At 38.8% G+C, this 14488-nt stretch overlaps 1 protein-coding gene across 1 annotated transcript in view; it reads right to left on the reverse strand.

Annotated features, from left to right (window-relative positions):
* The window catches only part of LOC125261526, an 81990-nt gene extending 73724 nt beyond the window's left edge, over positions 1 to 8266 (reverse strand). Inside the window, exons 1-3 of the mRNA XM_048180083.1 lie at positions 8196 to 8266; positions 7992 to 8049; positions 7143 to 7151 (exon numbers count right to left, since the gene is read on the reverse strand). The gene's annotated coding sequence lies outside the window, so the exon portion shown is untranslated. The remainder of the gene's footprint in view (positions 1 to 7142; positions 7152 to 7991; positions 8050 to 8195) is intronic.
* Positions 8267 to 14488: the final 6222 nt, after the last annotated feature.

Genomic DNA, 14488 nt, shown 5'->3' on the forward strand with positions numbered 1-14488 from the left:
AACACCGCTCCCACTCCAGTAGTCGAGGCGTCCACTTCAACGACGAACTGTTTCTCTGGATCTGTATGGACGAGTAAGGGAGCGGTGGTGAAGGCTTCCTTAAGGTGGTTGAAGGCGTTGGTGGCTGCCGGGTTCCAGGACAGAGACTTGGGCTTATTACGGAGCAGGCTGGTAAGTGGATGGGTGATGGAACTGTAACCTTTGATGAACCGTCTGTAGAAGTTGGAGAATCCGAGAAAACGCTGGAGCTCTTTTATGGTGGTGGGTTCTGGCCAGTTGGTGATAGACTCCACCTTCCTCTCGTCCATCCGGATGCCACTGTGGTCTATGTTGTAACCAAGGAATGAGACCGAAGGTTGGTGGAAGGAGCACTTATCTGCCTTGAGGAACAGGTTGTGTTGTCAAAGACGGGTGAGGACCTCCGCAACGTGTTGGCGATGTTCGGCCTGGCTCCGGGAGTATGAGTATGTCGTCGATGTAGACTAGGACGAAGCGATGGAGAAACTCCCGGAGCACCTCATGTATGAAATCCTGGAATACGGAGGGGGCGTTGACCAGACCATACGGCATTACAAGATATTCGTAGTGGCCAGTAGGGTGATGAAGGTGGTCTTCCACTCGTCCCCCTCACGTATCCGGATGAGGTTGTACGCGCTGCGGAGGTCCAGCTTCGTAAACACAGTGGCACCACGGAGATGTTCCAGGGCCGCTGGGACGAGAGGAAGGGGATACCTGAACTTAACGGTTATCTTGTTGAGTGAGCGATAGTCAATGCATGGCCGCAAGCCTCCGTCCTTTTTAGCCACGAAGAAGAAGCTGGAAGCAGCAGGGGAAGTAGACGGCCTGATGTAACCTTGGGCGAGGGCTTCCTTGATGTAATCGTCCATTGGCCTTCTCCTCCGGGATGGAAAGTGGGTATATCTTACCCTTTGGCACTGGTTCACCCGGAAGCAGGTCGATGGCACAGTCCCATGGCCGGTGTGGAGGCAGCTTGGAAGCCCGTTGCGGGCAGAAGACATCGCTGAAGGGGGTGTAACACTTGGGGATGTTGACGGAGCGTTGTTCGACTGGACTTTCGATGGACGTGGCGCAGAGAGAGAGGTCAGGCGAAGGAGATGGTGGAACAGGAAGTTCAGCCAGACAGCGAGAGAAGCATGTGTCGCCCCACTTCAGGATTTCGCCCGTTTTCCAGGAGATGGTGGGGTTATGCTGCTCCAACCAGGGGCGCCCTAGAACCACGTCAGCGGTGGAATCCTCCAGAACCAGCAGATGTATCTCTTCTTGGTGTAATAAACCAACTTGAAGTGTCACTGGTCCAGCCACGGTGCGGACGCGCTTACGACTCAGGGGTTTGCCGGTTATTGAGTTGATCTTGTAGATGGTCGGAGACGGAGAGGTCTTGAGACGTAGCTGCCGGCAGATGGCGCCGGAGACGAAGTTGCCGGCTGACCCTGAGTCGAGGAGCGCGACCACTGAAAGGGAGACAGTAGCGGCAGTAAGATTGACGACAGTGGTGAGTGGTTTCATTTTATGAGTAGCAGGAATAAAAGCACTCACCAGGGGTCAAGGTGGCCGTGTGGGGCATGCTGCAATCACATGCCCAGGGCCTCCACAGTACAGACAGAGATGCAGGGTCAGCCGACGGCGGCGCTCTTCAGAAGATAGACGAGAGTTTTCCACTTCCATGGGTTCTTGGGCTGGTTCTGGAGTGCTGACGGGTTCGGATCGGCAGAGGAGCATGTTGGAGAGGGACTGGTCCTGGTGCTCTTGGATGCACGCTTGCATGCGAGTGGCGCAGCGAATGGAGAGCTGGATGAATTTTTCAAGGCCGATGGAATCCTCGCATGCAGCGAGATGCAGCCGTACCCGAGGTTCTAATCCTTGACGATAAGTTGTTATCAGGGCTTGTTCATTCCATCCGCTCAGTGCTGCAAGCGTTCTGAAGTGCAAAGCATAATCGTAAATAGACATTGATCCTTGTTTCAAATTATAGAGTTTCTCACCAGCTGAAGAATCTGTGATCGGTTTCCCGAACACTTCCCGGAAGTGGGAAATAAACGCAGAGTAGGATTGGGTTACAGCGCCCCGCTGGGACCAGATGGAATCGGCCCACTTCAATGCTTTGCTGCTGAGCTGAGAAATGATGAATGCAATCTTGGACGTATCGCTCGGGTACAGGTGCGGCTGCATCTCCAGGACCAGTGTGCATTGCAGCAGGAATCCGCTGCAATCCTCCGCCGATCCTGAGAAGGGCGCCGGTTTGGCCATGGGACTGGCGTACGGCGGTAGTGAAGGAGAACCGTTGGCATTGGTGGTGGTGTTCGCTGGTGCAGGTGAAGGGACAGTGACTGGAGATGGCGGTGGTGGATTGGTGGTTAAAGTTCGCCGAAGCGCTTCCACCAGTTCCTGAAATGGATCCGGCTGGCTCATACTGGGTCTGCGGTGTGGGTCCGGTCTTCTGTTACGGTACACAGGAGGCAGACACAGATGTAACAGGTATTGGTAGTTTTATTGACCACAGTAGAGCAGGAGATAACAGACAGGTGAGTGAACTGGATGAAGATGGTATAGAACTGGTAGTATGAGGAATAGTTACTGTCCTTTCTGTTGCAGGTAGAGATACGTTGGAGCGTGGAGATCGCTGGATTAACTTGGAGCTGGCTGGAACACACCCACACAGCAGACGAGGCACACGAAGGGAAGGAGACACGCCGGAGACAGGTGAGTATATGAAGAGGAGTCCTTGAGGTAAGCATAACAGGAAGTATATGCGAACGAGACCGGACATAGAGTGCTGTGTGAGTGTGTGCTTTATAGTGCTGTTGATGAGTGGGGTGATGAGGTGCAGGTGGCGGTGATCAGTACTCTGGTGATAGCGTGCGTTGTGATTGGGTGACGTTGGAACCTGACGTGTCTGTGACATATTACAAATACCTTTTCGGATAGGTGCCGTTGTGGAAAATGTGCTACCATGCCAACATCATTTATCTGTTTACATATTTTATATTTCATAAATCTTAAAAGTTTTTACAAACTTTTTACAATTACATCAAGCTCTGCAATCTGGAAATGTGGATATCGCGTGCGCCATAACAGCACAACGGTTTCAAACAACAAAGAAATGTACAACACTTGCGTTACAGTGTGTGCATTCACACACATACTTGATGCTGTCTACCTTTACATTAGCGACAGTAACTGGGCTGTATTGGCACACGTTGAGGAAACTGTGGTCGGTGAAATGTGTGGCGCAGACATACAAACTATGGTAAGTTGTATCGACGTATTACCAGAGAAAATAAAATTAACCCACTATTTCTTCATAGGCTCGGATGAAGGAACTAAAAAAACTAAGGTGTTCATTTGTATATCCAAACACTGAGCAACTGCCATGATTCGCTCGTTTACAAGGCATGATGTCTCTCGAGGAAAAAAAAAATATTGTGCTCGAATCACACTGTAGTAGCTCATTTTCTCATGGGTGGGCAAAGCAGAGAAAGGTGAGGTAACCTTTCCCCTTATGACGACATATGGGGAAGATTCCAGATTGGGTCGTCTGAGCTTTCATATTCTCAAACGCGAAGCAAAACACCCAGTGCTCAGTTTACACCCATCACCTTTTCTAGCCACTGGGGGACCATATGCAGGCTAGGGGATCTCATATTAATGTTAAAAAACCTCATAAAGTGAAATTTTCATGCCATGGGACCTTTAACTTTAATTTCTACTTTTCCATAACTGTTTATTTCACAGCGAAATAATGAGTTGTTCTGAGTTTGGGTGGAACCTTGACATAACGGATCCATTTCGTGCTCACTACTGCGCAGACTCGGGTTTCAAGTTCTCTATGCGTAGACTTGAGACTCAAGATGTCAGCACCATATAGACACACTGGCGGCTTCAGTTACTACAATGGAAGAGAGGGAATGTGCGTCATCCATTTTTTTTTTTTACATTCTATGGCTGGGACCGGGAGCTGAAACGCTACTGTTGCGCCACTGAAGACATTGAATTGTACGCGTCTTTTATTAAACCTAATATACAATAACGAGTTATGTCGAAATAATGACTTAATATGTTGAAATAATGAGATATTATGTCAAAATATTGACATCTCAAAATAACGACTTTATCTCGAAATAACGACTTAATATTTCAAAATAACGACTTAACTCGAAATAACAACTTAATATCTTGAAATAACGACTTCTGTCGAAATAACGACTTAATATCTTGAAATAATGACTTAATATCTCAAAATAATGACTTGTTATCTCGAAATAATGACTTATCGTAATAACGACTTATTATATCTAAATAATGACTTAATATGTCAAAATAACGACTTAATATCTCAAAATAATGACATGTCGAAATAACAAGATAAGTTTTCTTTTTTTTTTTTCCCTCACCACCATAAGTTTTCTTCTTTTTTTTCCAACATGCAGTTCAGGGCTTCCGTATGACAGTAATTATGTAAATGATTATATTTAAAAAAAAAAAAAAATGAACTGGAGTAAAAAAATAATTGAAAAATAATTTTATAATTAGATTTAGAAAGTTAATGCAAAACCTGCCTTATGTGCAATTTACATTTTATAATTTAGTGTTGATTATTATATCTAAAAATAAATAGCAAATGAATTGAATAGTTTGAGCTCTGTTGTTAATTGTAACCTTTAATATTACAGTAATGTTGAAGAAATGACTCACTGTATATAGTTTACAGCATTAGCTGAGCATTAGCTTTTTTTTATCCTTCAGAAAATGTTAATTATAATTGAATTCATTTAAAGAGACAGAATTTGTACAATAAACCACTGTTTAATAAAAAAAGAAGAAAAATTAGGCAATTTTACATTTAGTTTTCTCCCCTGATGTACCGAGGAACGTAATGAACAATCATGTTTGTGTACCTTTATACCCATATAAGAAATATCAGTTTAAAATGTCCAAGCTGCATAAGGAGCTGTTTTGTACAGCTAAAAAACTGGAAGCGGATGACACTAGAAGCCAGACACATTGAATTTACAAATGGACAAATTAATTAACTTATATCTTTGCAATGCTTCAACAAATCAAAATGTGTGATTATTTACTGAGATCAGCACAAATGATGAAACAGAGGCAAGCAGAAATAAGTGCAAGTATTTTCAAACCATTCACTAGAATTGCATTTCAAAAAGACCCTAGTTTGCTTCTGATGATCATGACGTTTTAATGGGAGGTTTTGTGCTTTTTTGTCAGTTGTACACATATGGCCGCACCTATGCTTACATGCCTATTTTGGTAAAAATTGGACCAGCAGCCTATGAGGAGTTTGAAAAGTTAAGACAAAAAAAAAAAAAAAAAAATCATGTGTGTTTTATGAAAGGATTGGCTAATCAGGCAAAATAAATGACAGTTAACTTACTATTCTTCCTTTTTTTATTATACAGATGTGTCATTAAAAATGTCTACATTATAAAGCTGATCCCCAGCAATGATCCATAGAAATTTTGAAACATTTATGACATAACAAAGTCACATTTACTAAAATTACATGACTTTGGCAATTTGATATGCACTCTGAACATTCTGAATTAGAATTGTTTCTGTTTTGCTTACTGTTGATGCATAAATATCCTTGTGGGTGGTAGTATTTTCTTTGATCATTTTATATTTTTACACTGTTTATCTGGACATGGAGTAAGGGACGTAAAAACAATCCTTTATGTTCGAATTTATATTTTATAAACAAATTGCAGTTAAAGGTAAGAGATATTAAAGTTTTTAAAGTTAAAGATATTAAAGTTTTAATGTCCTTTCGTCTAAACCCCAACCTCCAAAAATTAACCGTGATATGTGTGTTGTTACATTTAACATTTTAAGCAGTAATTTAATTAATAAACTGATAACTGACTTCATTTTGACTGAGGTAGGTATCAGTCCTCCATAGTAAATGGCAACATTAGAAAATCACATTCTGTGGTGTATTAATTATAATAGCAACATATAAATAACTGATTATGCCTTGTGTCTTGCATATTTTATGCTTGCATGCACCACAGTCCTGCCTAAACGGGCTTACCATACTGGGTTTAATTCCATGGGAAGCATTTTATAGTTACACTATACTGTCTCCATTCTTACTATGCTAGATTTTACTGAGATCAGCACAACTGATGAAACAGAGGCAAGCAGAAATAAGTGCAAGTATTTTCAAACCATTCAGCAGAATTGCACTTCAAAACAACCCTAGTTTGCTTCTGATGATCACATGCCGTTTTAATGGGAGGTTTTGTGGTTTTATGCTTGTTTGTACCAGTTGCAACTGCTCACAAGGACAGAGGTATCTCAGACTACAAGGATTACATATTCAGATGAGGAAAAAACCATGCTTTTCAGATCATTGTCATTTGTGTGTTTTTTTGGTGAGACTAATACCTATATTTACCTAAATGCTTTATTTATTTAAATGTCATAATTCAATTATGTTAGCATTTTTTTATATACAGAAATTTCAAGACTGCTATTCATTACATGCCATTGATTTCTGTTTGTTAAGTTTGTGGATTATGAAAAAGTATGTTTGTATGTGTCCTTTAAGGTCTTGGATTTGCAGCAGTAAACACAAACCAAGGCTCCCTCTACAAGAAATATGAAGTGGGTGATTCAGCAATTCTCTACTGCAACATTACCACTGATAAAGAAATCGTAACAAGCTGCACAATTATATGGGAAATTTGGAACGAACCTACAAACTATGGTGAAGAGATCACAAAAATACCAAAATATCACCACAGAGTCAAAGTGATATCCCAAGACATTTCTAGCTCCATGACCATACATGATCTAATGGTCACTGATACTGAAGAGATATTGTGCACAGCAGTATGTTTTGTTGATGGGGATCTCCAGTACATCAGTGGGAATGGGACAACTCTAACAGTGACAGCAACAGCAACAGTAACAGGTGTGTTAAAAATATCATGCCTATGTATTCTCCGTGTGCAGAATTGATTTTCTGATCATATTTTTTTTTTTTCCAGGCACATTTTACCAATTCCAAACTACATAAATCTTAATAACTACTATTAATTTTGTATTTAATCATTTATGAATCATATATAAGTGATTTATTTTTTTTATTTAGTACTTACCTGAATAAGCTATTTTTAGTTTACGCACACACACACAAACATAGAGAGAGACAGAGAGAGAGAGAGAGAGAGAGAGAGAGAGAATTAACAATGATAATTTGTGTTGTTGTTGTTTTCAGAACAAGAGGAAAAGTCTGGACTTTCATGGTTGAAGTACCTGATATTCTCAATCAATTGTCTTATTTTCAGCATTGCAATGGTACTCTGCATCTTCATTGTTAAAAAACGTAACCGGAGTAACCGGAAATGTCTCCAAAATGAATGATAGCTACTCTCTACATTGGTCTTCGCCTTAAATAAACCACCAGAATATTTAGCCTAGTGATTAGGCCTATGTTTAACCCGAAATTTAGATATTAACCATGACATTCTAGCTGATGTTTCCATACACGGCTACGATTAAAATGGAAATAGTTCAACAACTTTAAAACCTTAAATCCACTGTCATCGTTCAAATAGGCTAATTTGTATATGTGCAAGATGAAATGAAATCGAAACTGAAAACAGCTACAAAAACATTTAGATATCTACGTTGTTTTACAACTTATTTTGGTTTGTCATTTTACCCAATTAACAGTCTTTTTGATTTCACTTGGTCCAGTGCATTTCGCTGATTAACCGATCAGGGGTGCGTTTCCCAAAGCAAACTATGGTCGTAAGTTCCGTCGTTACCAATAGAGATTTCAATGAGATTTACAACCATGGTTTGCCAACGATGCTTTCGGGAAACGCACCGCAGCTTGTTTCTGATCATAACATCATAAAATATTTAATCCTCATGAGTAACTTTCTCTTTTTATATTTTATTAAAGTATCAAAGTAATATAGATTTCTAAAGCAATATCTTACCTCTATAAAGTAGCTGATGAGTTTATATAGCCTCCTTCCAGCCGTCTTAAGAAATAACCTTAAAAACAAACAAACAAACAAACCTAAACTTGCTTTTAAACAGTAAGCTAAGCTACCATATTCAAGTGTGCAGTTATTGCAGTATATTCAAAATTCAAAATTTGTTCCTCAAAAGAATATATGAAATGTCTTGTGTCAACTAACCTGCTTGTTCGGGTTTCGGAAACGAAGTAGGCAATATTCCAGAAGTTTGAAGGCGGGATCAGTCGGTTGTAGGCTTCTTTTTTTTTCTTTTTTTTTTTTTTTTTTCTCCTTTGGTCAAAAGATTGTAAAGCCTTTTTGCCTAACTGACTGTTTCACATGATTTCATATCACAGCTAGTTTCATGTTTCTTAGAATACTTTCTTTCTTCTCATATAATAAAATAATTAAATCTAAATGGGTGTTTCATGTCTGTTTATTTGATTTAGCTAGTAGTAATGTGTTGTATTGCAAAATAAACCCATTGATGGTGATGACATTATCTTTTGAAGGTATCATGCGATCTAAAGTTTAAAAAACACTTTCCATGTATAAGTTAAAAAAAGGTATAATGGGCCGAATGCCCGGTTTTTCAACCCAGTCTCACGGCAGTTCGTGACATAGTTATTTTTTAAATAAATCATCTGGGAACGTTTTATAATGCAAGCTTATGTGTTCCTAAAAGTCACTTGGGTAAAGTTGGTTTTATATTCGCACATTCGGACTTTCCAATAAATGTGCAATAAATTAATGTTTGCAAATTTTAAGCAGCGACATGATATTGACAACCAACGATTGTCAACTTACAACATTTTTCACAGTCGATAAAAATAGGCAAGTATTGTTTTAATGGCATATTTACTTGTGAATGTCCACTGAATGTCCAATGTAGTGTGATTAACAAGGCTATTGAATACGGATGTCCGAATGTGCGAATATAAAACCAACTTTACCGAAGTCTAAAAGTCGAAGCATCAAACAACAGCAATAACTACAGTAATCCATACGACCCCAATGGATGAATCAATGTTTTCTGAAGTGAAACGATACGTATTTGTAAGAAAAATACCACATATTTTAAAATTTTAATCTTTGACCAACTGTCACCTCGCGTATATGCGAGGGTTGAGAGTTAAAGGTGATAGAGAGGATTTTTTCGTCGACTGAGAATCCAAAGACTGTTACTGAGTTTTTTTAAATGAGCGCATGTGTAAGAACAGCCCCCCTCCTTCACAGCTCACTTCAAAGGAACGCCTCCCAAAACTGGTGCACGAGTATTGGAACACGAGTGTTTACCACCGGCATTCGCTGTGTCGTGTTTTTTGGATTCATTATGGCGGACTCACCGCAGGTAACTCATAATCTGCAGTTGTTACTCCTGTCTCCTGACAAAAACATTGCATGCGGTGCCTGTGGAGTGTGGAAAGTTACTGGAGCGCGCAGCCGCGCTCGTCTCTCACAAGGAAGGTCACGGCAGTGATTGACAAGCCAGAGGGCCAATCGTTTACGCGATGATCGCGTAAACGATTGGCTGATGTTTTTAAGGCCCTACCTCGTGCACAGATGATGTATATTAATATTATTACTTTCAGTGCACCTAATAAATAGTCTTTCATCCGTTAGTAAAGACAGTTTCAAGTAATATTGCAAAAATGTATAAAAGAAAACATCCTCTTCAGCACCTTTAATAGGCTTGTTTGAGATGCGCCTAGCCTCGCCTGAAGTTCAGCCGAGAGTAGGCGGCTGCAGTGAGGGGAGGAGTGAAAAAAGTGCAGGACAGACGGAAAGTTCTCTGTTCTCGTAGTGGATCAGAACCTACGAGATCAAAGGCGGATATCGCGGGATTCACACTCGTGCGCTGTGTTGCTGATAAACTGGATGTAATTTAAACAAGTACAGGTCTCTGCGGAACAAAAGAGTCTCCCAATTTTGGGGTGATTTCTAACTGGGAGAGGTGTTTTTAACGATCCAACCAAAAAAGTACGGAAGCCAGGATAGGTGTGTTTTTTTTTTTTTTTTTTTTTTTTTTTTTAAGTATGGAATTTTATTTTTTTCTTGTTTTCTCATGATCATGAGATCATGAGAAACAACTTATGTCGAGATAATGAGAAATAAATAAAATATTGCTGCATGCTTGACTTCCGTAACAGGGAAACTAGATACTTTTTTCCCAGAGTGCCTGCCTAGATATGGAATTTTACTATTAATATATTCACATATTTTGAAGAGTATGAACTATTATACAAGACCTGTAGCTTATAGCTCGATTAGGCTACTCGGTTTTTTTTTGTTTTTTGTTTTTTTAATTGCTTATTTAATTATTTATTTAGCATAAACTACGAATTATAATGACATGGGATGTAATTTTGTCACAATATGGCTACTATAGTCTATTTTACATAGGCTACACATTTCGTAATTTGTCTGAACTTATCCAATCGGCGTCATTTGAGGTTGGACATGGCTCATAGGTGAAAAAATACTATAATAATTGATAGTATACGTGTTTTTGAACCATACTAGTAAATTGTAGTACTGTATTATAGTATTTACAACACTTTGTTAATGAATGCTAGACAGCATAGGCTGTAGTATAGTTTTTACTACAGTAAACTTCGTATATTGTAGTATAATATACCCTATAGTTTAAAGAAAACTAAGTACAGTATTGGGTAACGTAATTTGTTTGTATTACTATAGTTGTTATATTACCACAGCAACTAGCCGAATTACCACAACAAATTAAATCAAGTACTTTACTACACTGTAAGGGATTACTGTAATTTGAACAGTATTTTACTGTAATATGTACAGTAAGATACTGTAAAATGTGTATACAGTATATTACTGTAAACAGCAATGGATTATGGGAAAATATATGGTCACTACTGTAATTTTTCTGTACTGTAAATCAATTTACAGTAGTGAATTTGCCCACGAAAAACTGACCAATGGCAAGAGATTACGTTTTTTTTTTTTTACTCGGTGGTGGAAGTGGCTATTAACGGAGAGAAAAAGAATGTACCAGTAACTCACTAAAAGGTTAGTATATTATTTTAATTTTATGTAAAACAAACACAAATGTTTTCATTTGTAATGTTAACAGCAAAATAATCGTGTCGTTTTTCATGTCGGAAGGGTTTGGTGCCTTTTTTCTTGACTGTCGGCCGGATCGCCGTTATAACGGTGATAACATGAACTAAGTTCACTTATTAGCTGAAATAAACTTTATTTAAACTTAAAAAAACATAACTTTTGCATGTTTCGCTGTCTCTCATGGAAACTTAACGTTAACAGCAGCGAACTAATGTGACATATGGCACGAAATCAACAGCCCAGGGGCGGATCTAGAAAATTATTTATAGGGTGGCAAAGAGGTGGCATGAGGTCTATGAGGGGTGGCAACACCAAAGCAAGCGCCCATGCATAGTTTTTGGAGATTTATGGCCTGACATACACAATTGTGTTCACAAATATTGCATTACCACAAAGTAGTCATCTATATACTGTTTAAAATGAAAAAATAAATAACAAGATTTCAATATCCATCATGGCACCAAGTAAAGACACTTTATGAAAAAACATCAACAGATTCTAAATGAGTCTGAGCTTGTATCACTAAAGGAGATGAGCAGTTTTATTAATATTACACAGGCTACTTTGATGGTATGAATCACATGTTTTAGTGCAAGTTAAAGAGCAACAAAACATTTTTTGAGTTTCTGTTATTAACAGAGGTGGGAATGTCTGTGTGTGTTCACCCAGAACACCCTATCAACTACATAGGCTACTCTAGCAATACCCCAGCAACTGCACAGCAAGAGCCTAGCAACCACCCAGAATCTCCAAGCAACCACCTAGCAACACTTTAGCAATCACCCAGAACATCTATATTCTGGCCTAACTGACCAAAGTTTTTTACGTTTTTAAACAAGACTTTAAGTTGACTTTATGACAAGCCAACATAAATTTATCTTTCAAACTTTTCAGTCTTATTGTTTTTCTTGATTGCTAACTCACAATTCATGAAACAATTCAACATTTTCTCACAACTATAAACACACTCTCAAAATACACCAACTTGTACAAACCACAAAATCAAACTTTGGCATCAGATGACACACAAAATGTAACAAATACACAGACTACTGCACTGCCCAGTGAACACTAGTGAGATCATATAACACTGTAACAAAAATACCTCTTACTGGGATTCAGGAATTATTATGCATATAAATTTCATTTCAGTATATACAGTACTATAGCAGTATACTGGTCTTCTGACACAAGACTATATCCCTAGGCAATTATTTCTCAGTTCTGCAAAAATACAGTAGGCTATACATAACAAATGGCTACAAAAAAAGTTGACAATCACAACATTAAGGTTGTACAACGTGCTCCAGTTTACTGTACATAGAATAGTGAAATTTCCCTCATCTAAAGTACTGGTAGCCTACTGTGTAGCCTACCCCTGTAAATAATTCATTCAGCTCTCTCTCAAATTTTGACTGGTGTGTCATCAGTTTTGCTACCAAATGTTATCATTGTTAAACATTTTGAGAAATGTGTCTTTATTTTGAGAACTGAATGAATGGTTTGGGAAACTGGGCCAACTGCATCACTTATAATGTGTTAGCAATCGAGAAGAGCTAAAATACATAGATTAATACATAGATTACCTAACTCTGCTATTATTTTCTGTGATCAGTATCCTCTAATTGATTTCATGTTATTGTTTCGCCGGATGACAAAAAGACCTTTATTCATGATGAAAGTGGAGCGGGCGGTCGGTGAATCAGCTCGCCAAAAAATTGCGAAAATGAATCTCAGACATATTCGGATGGGATTACATTTCTCACAGGACTTCTGAGTTTGCCGAGAAGCAGTAATTTTCCGATTCACGTATAAATAGGGGAAAAAATCGTAAGTGAACTTGGCTGCGCTGTGTTTTTGACTCTCAAAGAACCGGTTCATAAGAGTAATTTGTTAATGAAGCTGAATACACTGGCCGCGCTGCGTGCGCGTGCAACCATCATGCACAGTTTATTGAAAGAGGTGTTTTCTTGCCATTATTTTGCATTACGCTAACTTTATTTAGGTCATCACATTGAAGCGCCGCTTCTGAAGAAGTACTTGAAACACTGCTTAAATTTATATTTTATTCTGTGATCATTTTGGGGTGGCAAAGCTTTTTCTTAGGGTGGCAGTTGCCACCCCGTGCCACCCCAGGAGATCCGCCCCTGCATCTTGTCTGGAAAATCCAGTTGACTTTATGACAAGCCAACCACTGTACCAGCGGATGAGTCTGGTCGGCCAGTGAATCAATTCGATTTTCTAGGGTTAGGGTTAGTGACGCAAACACCGCACTAGAGTGATGCTGTTTGCGTCACTGAAATAAACAAATCCGATTCGTTGGTACGTTTTGATGTTTGGCTCGAATCGCGACGGATGGCAGACTGACCAGACTGATATATCTTGTAGAATATATATCAGTCTGGCCTTGCCAGGCAACCCTGCAACAGCCTATTTTATTTAAATCTCTTGCATTCCAAATTTCACGTGCATAGTGTAAACCTTCGTCATAAAAGCTATTAAAGTGACACAACTACTGCACTATATCAACAGACGAGCACAGAGAGCCGAATAGGTTTAAGCTAGCTAGACAGTGCTTGTGATTTATATATTAACTTTAATATTAAGTGTAATTGTTTTTTATAGGCTATCAACCACACAGAAACACATGACTGCCTCAGCGAATATTAAATATAATATAATATTAAAAGTGTGAGCTTTATTATGTGCATTAATGAGACTATTTACTGACCTCATGTAAGCATTAAAATAAAGAAAATATGTTAACCTGAAATGATGACTCTGAAGACTTTAAACTTTATAATCATTTTATTGATCACAGACAATGTAGCCACAACCCTTATGGTAAAACTGTTCTGTTGTTTAATAGGTACAACGACAACCTTTGTAATGGAGGACGATGCGACAGCCAGCCATAACTTCTGATGACTTCTTCATTCAACTTCCCACAATACTGTAACACACTCAATATCAGTTCCACACCTGGTTAATGCAATATTATGTTACCGTATAGAACCTAATACTACATCCCCCTTTCCAAATAAGATTCTTTCTTTTTTTTCCTTTAGGGGAGCAAAATAAACTTAGAAATATTTATCTTCTTATTAGACAATTAACATTTTTATGCAAAGCAGTTCAATTAACAATTCTGTAAATTTTGGACAATTCAACAATGTTTTTTTCTTTTTTTCTTTTTCTTTTTTTTTTTAACAACAAAATGATAGCAAAACGTTTTTTGTATGATTATTCTTCTAGACTAGAAGGATGGGGTGGACTACCCAAAACCTTCAACTGAGTGTGGGGATTATTCTGCCCCATTGATCACTCAGTGTTTCTCCAGGGCATCTCTAACTACAATCAAAGTCCTTTAGATACCCAGG

The sequence above is a fragment of the Megalobrama amblycephala genome, unplaced genomic scaffold (assembly GCF_018812025.1).
Source record: "Megalobrama amblycephala isolate DHTTF-2021 unplaced genomic scaffold, ASM1881202v1 scaffold423, whole genome shotgun sequence".
In the NCBI taxonomy this organism is placed as follows: domain Eukaryota; kingdom Metazoa; phylum Chordata; class Actinopteri; order Cypriniformes; family Xenocyprididae; genus Megalobrama; species Megalobrama amblycephala.